Source organism: Corvus cornix, chromosome 10 (genome assembly GCF_000738735.6).
Source record: "Corvus cornix cornix isolate S_Up_H32 chromosome 10, ASM73873v5, whole genome shotgun sequence".
Taxonomy (NCBI): Eukaryota; Metazoa; Chordata; class Aves; order Passeriformes; family Corvidae; genus Corvus; species Corvus cornix.
Window position 1 is genome coordinate 14,346,881 of NC_046340.1, and position 6,487 is coordinate 14,353,367.

At 39.5% G+C, this 6,487-nt stretch overlaps 1 protein-coding gene across 1 annotated transcript in view; it reads right to left on the reverse strand.

Annotated features, from left to right (window-relative positions):
- Positions 1-6,186, reverse strand: part of MYO1E (myosin IE) — a 108,631-nt gene extending 102,445 nt beyond the window's left edge. The window contains exon 1 of the mRNA XM_010390823.4: positions 6,121-6,186. The gene's annotated coding sequence lies outside the window, so the exon portion shown is untranslated. The remainder of the gene's footprint in view (positions 1-6,120) is intronic.
- Positions 6,187-6,487: the final 301 nt, after the last annotated feature.

The window sequence follows — 6,487 nt, forward strand, 5'->3', positions numbered from 1 at the left end:
GTAGACACTTGTGTAACTTGCTTATAACAATCTTTCAAGAATGAACCATTGACTAATGCAATCTATTCCACTGCTTAAAGAGGATTGCCTTGCCACCCAAATACCTAAACTAAACAGACTCCTGATAGGACAAGACATAATGGCCTTAAATTCCAAGCACAGAGGATCAAAACCTAATTTATTACATTCTTTCCTGTGTGTTCATTAGTTTTTTAAGGCAATCTACGTATAACAGAAGATTCTGAATGGAAATGAAGTTTCACAGGGATATTTGCCAAATATTTCTTAATTTTTTTTTCTTCCTACATCCATAAAACCCCCACCAAACCAGCAACACAACCCAAAGAAACCACCAGCACAAAACCCCCCAAAAGCCAAAAGCAGACCACTTGCTCTCATGAAGTTTTAAAATCTTTCTTTTGTCAGCTATTTCACATGCATGAGGCTTAAACCACTTGCAGTGTGCAGACCATAGTATTCAGTCGGCTATGTAGCACATACTGAGTGTCAAAACTCATTGGAAAACGTTTAACTGGAGTACATGGCTTTTACACTAGCATGTGGTAACAGTAGAACCATAGTACTGTGCAGTGAGGGACTCAACTGGAATCAGAATTATGTCAGTAATTACAGAGCAATTGTACTGTTTATACTCACTAAACAAACCAAAGGAATGGTGCAAGCAAGAAGTTAAAAGGATGACCCTAACGTCAACATGTAATTGTTTATGTAGTACAGTTTTGTGTTGTGGATACCTTTATATTGTGGATATCTTTGTCATTACAGTCTGATATAGTTCAATAGACAGTTGCCACGTTACAGAAAAACAGTATGAATGATAATGAAGAGCAGTGTATTCCTGTAACATCAATTTAAACTGAAATGCAAAATTCTCTTCCCCATTTCTGTTTTGTGCTCCACCTTCACAAGCATCTGGCCGTCTGGGGCAGAGAGTGTTCTCTGTATCTAAGAATTAAAGTGCTCATTATATATGTTTTCCAATAATGGAAACGTCTAATAAGAGACATGACAAACTGATGAAGCCCTCCCATGTGTAGAGGAGGAATTCCTCCTGTGACACTCCCCACAGTGTAAGAAATTCGGAGGCAAATTTGAAAGAAGCCAAGGAAATTGGGCGCACGGCCTCTACTCAATTTGCCACAGGGTGTCACTGTTACTCTTGGCAAGTGAAGAACGAGTCTCAATGTACCTGTGTTATCCGTAGATGCTGCATTACCACTGGGATGGGGCCGGAGTATTTAACAATACCATGCACTTTGACAAAAGAAAAAGAAAAAAATATTCTCAAAGTGTCGCTCTGTAAAATCTCAATAAAGGCAGATGATTAATTAAGTAAAATGTTCTGAGAGTGATTGTGATGCTCCTTTAGGCAATGCATGAAAAATGCCAAGTGGGGACCAAAGCTCTCTGCTGCCTTTTCTGTCAGCAGAACTCTGGTCAACACAAAGCATTAGAAAACTCCAAACAAACTCCCAAACCCAGAGAAAAATCGGGGACAGTTCTAAAGCACTAGACCTTAAATCATATACAGCTCAAAGAGCAATGTGCCTTCCACACTGATGGTCCCAGGGGCTGCTGCAGACGTGCAGGAGAGGCTCCTCCAGCACTGCCTCCTGCTCTGAGACTGACTGGGGCTGAAAGACCCCAGGATAACCTCAACAGTTACTACAAGATGAAGCTCTGGGCCCAGCACAAAAAGCTGCTCTCAATCCATGCAAGGATTATCTCAATAAATAATACAGTGGAATAGCCTCAAACATTACAAAATACGTGAGAAAGCCATGACTTTTTTGGCACAGATCAGTGAAAAAATGCTTTGAGCTCAGTGATGTACATAGAACCAGCATCAAGTTTAAGAAGAAAACTGAGTAGTAATTGTCATAATACAAAAAACCTGACATGTATGAGAGGGTGAGTAGGAATTGCTGGTGAGAGAGGAGAAAGGAGATTTGCTTCTAGTAGGAAGGAATTAAAATAAACCACCATGCACTGCTGCACATACTCCAAACAGTTCCTCTTATTAAACCTGACTTCAGCTTCTGCTAAGGCTCATTTTCTAATGCCACTGCAGTAAAACAGGCTTCCATTCTATGTGTTTGAAGTTGAAGCAGACTGTAAATGAAGACATATTTCAGTGCCTGTGCTGTCTCATGGTTGTGCTGCCATTTCCTGATGGTATCAGGACTGTGAGGCAGGCACCCACCCTGCCAGGTGGCCTTTGTGATCTTGCCATCTCCACCGAAAATAACTTAAAGTCTCAATAATTGCATATTAGAGTATATATACAGCTGCATATATAACACTGAATTTCCATGTTGTCCATGGTCTTTCATCTTCACTACCTTTGAGAATTGTAATTTCAGTACATTCCAAGTACCTTATCTTATATAAATCATGAAATTCAAGAAAGGTATAATGACTCAAAGTAGGGCTTTTAAAATGCAAATAACTGGAAAAAACAGAAGTCAAAACATACTTTATGCTACTGCCATGCTTTGAAAAGATAAATGCCAGCCTGTTTACTACTATAAATAATAAACCTTGTTCACTTTACAAAGATCTTACAGGGATTGATCACTTTGTATCTTACACAAGCTTGAATATGCGAAGTTCCGTGACCCAATTCCACATATGCTTTCCTTGGTGAGATTAATCTTCCTAAAATGAATGTGGCAGCTCACAGTGTAAACTGCTTGCTTACCTCTTTGCATGTATTATGTTTTGTGTTGCAAAACAAAAGGGACTGCTGGTCTCTAGTATGGTCTACTGCTACCTTAGAATCATAGAATCATTTAGTTTGGAAAAGATCTTTCATTAATAGCAAAATCTTAACCATTATTTAACATTTTGGGTTTCCAGTTAGTGTAGACTAACAAGACAAAAAATGAGTAGTGTAATACTATCAAGTGTTTATTTTAGTAATGTATCTCCATTATCCAGAGTGAGGGGTGATAAGGAAAATCCAATATTGACATCATGAGACAGAGCACAGTGGGGGGATACTGAATCTCCTGATAGATTTTGGGCTAGTTTGGGCCCATTATCTATAGCTCTGTGCCCTTTATTTCAGTAAACTACCTAGTGGTAAATTGATATTTGCATTTATCAGGTTGCCCAGACTGTAGTAACTTCCACACCATGTTAAATTTAAAAAAATAATGAGGAAAAGGTGACAAAGGAATTGAGTATTGTTCTGTCCCTGAGGCCCCACTGCCACCTGATGTCACTATTCTTGTCAGGCAAAGGCAGGCAGGCGAGAACTGCCTGTCTGCAAGAACTGACAGCTCTGGAAAGGATTTCAGCAGGTAGGAAGCCCTAGGGAAAGTCATACAGATTATTTCACTAAGTCAAAAGATTGTGCCTTATGGACAGCACTTGTTAAGACAAATCCATTAACCAGGGCGAACACAGAGATTCAGTTAAGGGTGAGTCTCCTTGAGGTCTTCTGGGGATAGGCTGGCACTGCCTGGCACAAATGGGCAGGAACTTGATATGGCGAACACCACATCAGGGCAAAAATCCTCCTCCCCTTGCATTACTACAGCTTGGTTCCCAGTAAAGCACACTAAAGCAGGAGGAGCTCCATAAGTCAGGCACCTGTCTGACACACAAGATCGAAGCCCAGGCAGAGACCAAAGACCCTCATACATTTAATATCGGCTGTGAAGCTCCTCCTGCCTGTCATTGGCTCTGGAGAGTCCTCACCGAGCTACAGGAGAACAACTGAGGACTCGAGGCAAGATTTAAGCGACAGAGACAGGAATGGAGTCATCTGTATACTGAGATAATCACCCGTGTTTGCATCTGGAAAGTGCAAGGGAATATTATGGCATTAAGGACAGAACAGCAAGACTTTCACTGAGAAGATATTTTAATTGTCATTCAGAAGTAGAAGGATAAATAAGTAAAGCACCCAGCAATGCTCATTTGAGAGCCTTTTGCTTCACGAGCGGGCCGTGGCACAAGGGAGGCCTGAAGGAACATTGGCAGAGGGTCTGGCTCTCTGGTCGAGTAGTATGACTGTGACTAATTGCAAATGATTAACAACCTCAACTCTTATGTATACTCCAGCTCATAGAAGCATATAGTGGTTAATACTGAAATGTCTACACATATTTATATGTGGCATCTAAAATACATCTTATATTTTGTATCTAAACAAATTTGCCACTTCGTGCATGATGAACCTGGTTTTCACATGAGTACAAAATATATTTTAAATACTTGGCTCACCTGGGCCGTCAGACACCTTTCTGTAACTCTGTTTTTAATTATACTATTAGCCAACACCCCATAGTCCCAGAACAGGTTGTACTCCTGCTAAAGTTTCTTGTAACAATCAGTCAAATCCCTACCTGTGCACGAGGTGAAAAAAGAAATGATATGAGAGACATTAATGGCCCAGTTTGGTACTGATAAAAAAATATTGCAAAATAGTAAAATAGTATTCCAGACAAGTAATGGTCTTTCCTTCTATTTTTTTTTTTCCTTTACTGATGGCAATTTAATTAATATATTAGTGGAGTCTGGTTATCCACTGTCTTTAATTCACCCACTGTGGAATCTGGTGGTTTCAAATTCCCAGAAGCTGAAGAACGCTGTAAACATGTTCTTGCTGCACTCTAGTTATGTGTAAGCACGAATACAATTTTGTTGTATGATAAAATAATTATCAGTTTTACAGTATCGCTGTTAGATATGGATTATAACAATTCAGGTTAGGGGAATGGCACACCATTAATTTTAGTCATCTCTCAAGACCACACAGCAGAGCTATGACACAGCAAGCGTAACAGTCATTACCAGTTCCCACGTACCAGTGTTAACCATCCTCAAACACCAAACTTTCAATTAAACCACAGCAGTAAGTAAATGCTATTTTTACACAGCTTGCAGCTTGACTGTTTTATAAATGAGTATGTGGGAAGCAATGTGAAATATCAACTGATAGTTAATATTTAAATCGCTGCTCATTTACACTTAAGGCAAGTTTCATTGCTATTTGCAGAGAGTTTCAAAGTTCAGAACTCCGTGATTCACTTCAAGAACTTTTATAAATAACAGCCTGTTATAAGGGGAAAAAATAAAACCAATTTGTGATGAATAAAACTTTCTCCCAGGGGAAAAGAATGTTTTTTAAAGACAGTGATTATTTTTTTTTACTCATAGAAAGAACAGATCCTTTGGTCTGTCTTACAAAAAGCATTCAGGAATGGGAATGCATCTGTCCCAGATGCTTAACCTTACAGAAGTCATCCAGAAAATCAGGAAATTGATTGTACATACGATAATCTGCAGTTAGAAACAGCACTGCCTTTGCAATGTCATCATTCACCCAGAGGGTGTTTGGGCACTGGAACAGGCTCTCCAGGGAAGTGGTCACAGCACCAAGCCTGCCAGAGTTCCAGAAGCATTTGGACAACACTCTCAGACACACAGGAACTCTTGGGGTAGCTCTGTGCAGGGCCAGGAGCTGGACTTGATGATCCTTGTGGGTCTCTCCAGCTCAGGATATTCCATGATTCCATGACCATTTACTAGTGATAGTTTATGCCATACACATAAACATGCCTTGTAATTAAGACTCAATTCCACCAGTAATACAAGCATCAATTTCAACAGTTATACTAATTTTTCCTAATGAATTTTGAATCCATTTCTATAAGACATTCCAGACAGATAGGGCACGGATGTCTTTAGCACAAAGAGAGGAGAGAGAGGAGCACTTTTAAGTCCTGCATGTATTCCCAGTGTTTCTTCACCACTCTGCCTTGGCTGGCTCTCCACACACATACTGCTCTTCCCAGAGCGTACTCCAAGTTTTCCACATGAACCTACCAGGCACCTTAATGAAACTGGGGAGTTCACAGGTTAGTACCACAGCCTGGAATGAATCTGGGTTCCTTTTGTTCATTCCTGATCATTAAAGTAATGAAGAGGAGATTGAGAAGGAGAGCTCTGCTAACCTAAATATTTCACCAAACACCAATAGGATTTCAATCCTATTTTGTCTCAATTTAATAGAACTTTCCTATAGGAAGACTCTCTAGGATCACGTGGCTCTAGCAAGATGTTCAAAGAGAAAAATTAAAATCTTACCTGGCCATCATCTTCTTCCAACTTGCTTTGTGTCTCAGTCCCATCTTTGACAAGGAGATTCTAATTTTCTTCATGGTCTATGCAGTCACTGTGGAAGAAAATGGATGCATTGAAAATATCTCAATAATCCTCACTGGTTTATGAATTACAGGAGTACATTTCCTAAATTATTAACCTGAATATGTGCTAACACCAACAATAAGATGCTCTATGAATTCTCAGATGTGATTAAAACAAAAAAGATAAAAGAACCCCTAAACCAGCAGTTCTGCAATTACTTACTTTCCTAACAAAGCAAACATTGCTAAGATTTAATCCAAAAATCAGTTAATCCTTTCACTAAAGGTAAGCCATATTAGCTAAGCAG